Raw genomic sequence first — 1,889 nt, forward strand, 5'->3', positions numbered from 1 at the left:
CAGGCTCAGCTGATGTTGATGGGAAGATCCATGTTGGCCCCTGGTTTCCGGAACATGTGGGGAAAAGGGGGCTGGAGGGCTGAGGGCCAGCCCCCACCAGATGGGGCGGAGAAGCCGGTTGGGATATGTGAGGTAATTTCAAGTATAAACAACACGGCAGAACTAGCCAGACCTGTCCCTTGCTCCTCCTTCGAGGCCATCCCAGTTACTCAGCAAATACCAGATACTGTGAGTGTGAAGCTACCTGTACTCCTGAAACTGCCCCCAGAGTCAGCTGTGGGGACACAGGGGTTCCAGACTGCCCCTTTCAGGGGGGAAGTCTGAGAGAAAGGGCCCAGGCCCTAGGAGGACGGTCTTAGTCCTGCCAACCTGAACCTTTAAAACAGGTACTCCTGAGGCCTATGAAGTATGACCCTGTCTCCATAGGGGGCGTCCAAGGACAGGGGCCAGAGCCCACTCAGGGCAGGACATGATGAACCTTCGTCTCCAAGGACCATGTGTCCAATTCTCAAATCAGGGTGCATGGTCTGGCAAAAAAAAATTTTTCTGAACTTTATTTCTATGAAAACTCGTAACAAAGAAATGAAAATCAAATGACCTCTAATTATGCACGTAATGAATTGCCTCTATTGAAAACAATGAAATGTTATGAAGCAATACAGGCTAATTAAAATAAAACATTATCTGAATGGAAACCGTTCCAAGAAATATCAAGCTGACTCGTGGTCCCAGACCTATGCCCCATTCTGATCCTCAGAGTCAGAAGAAATAGAGGAAGAGCTGCCGCGAAAGGGGTGCTTATCCCCTCCACACTCAGCAGAGCTGCTGCTGAGAACTGCGGGCAATGAGCTTGGGGAAGAACTTGCCTGATTCTGAGCATTTGGGGACATGGAGATCATAGAACTGCAGGACTTTTAGAAACCGATGGAAGCTCAGAGATCATCTAGTGACTCAATTTCCTCATGTTACAGATGGAGAAACAGAGCCAGAGAGGAATCTGCACAAGTCACATCTAACAAACTACAGCAGTAATAATAAGGTGCTAGGTGTCCCACTGAATGCTTTACATACAGTAATGTGTTTAATCCTTACAACAGTCCTGTTCAACCATCCATCACTTATTCATTCAACAAGTATTTATTGAGTGCTTCTTATGTACCTGGCACTCTTCTAGGTGCTGGAGACACAATGAACAAAATAGGCAAAGCCCCCTGACCTGTGGAACTAGCATTCGGGGTGGAGGTGGGGCAGACAAAAATGAATAAACAGAGAGATGATGATAGAGAGATGAGAGATGATGAGAGATAGATGTTAGGTGATGATAGATGATAGATAGATGATAGATGATGAGAGAGAGATAGATGATGAAATATAGATGAATGATGATGATGATAGATAGCTGATAGATAGATACATAGATGATAGATAGATGATGGTGGATAGATAGATGATAGATAAATAGATGATGGATGATAGAGAGAGAGAGAGATAATATAGCATATTAGAATGTAAGAAGTGCTATAGAGAAAAACAAACTTGGAAGGGGATCTAGAGGGCTGGGGAGGCAGCATTACAACGTGAAACAGAGCTCAGGGAGGGCCTCACTCAGCTGACATTTGAGCAAAGACTTAAAGGAAGTGACTACTATTCTCCCCAAGTACACACAAGGAAACGGAAACTTCTAGCTCAGAATGGAAACTGTTGGCTCCAGCTTAGGGTGTCTGGAGGGAAATCTAATCCAGAGGCAGAGGATGGAGGAGAGAACTTCTGGAGGGCCTAAGCAGGGTCCCCAGGGCTCTTCTATCTTGGGTTATTTTCTGGTGTCATGTCTCTGGCTCTCCAAGACAGAACTCAGCCGCAGGCCACATCCCCTTCCTGCTCCCTCCACC

The sequence above is a fragment of the Ceratotherium simum genome, chromosome 7, assembly GCF_057802395.1.
Source record: "Ceratotherium simum simum isolate JZ-2026a chromosome 7, ASM5780239v1, whole genome shotgun sequence".
NCBI classification, from domain to species: domain Eukaryota; kingdom Metazoa; phylum Chordata; class Mammalia; order Perissodactyla; family Rhinocerotidae; genus Ceratotherium; species Ceratotherium simum.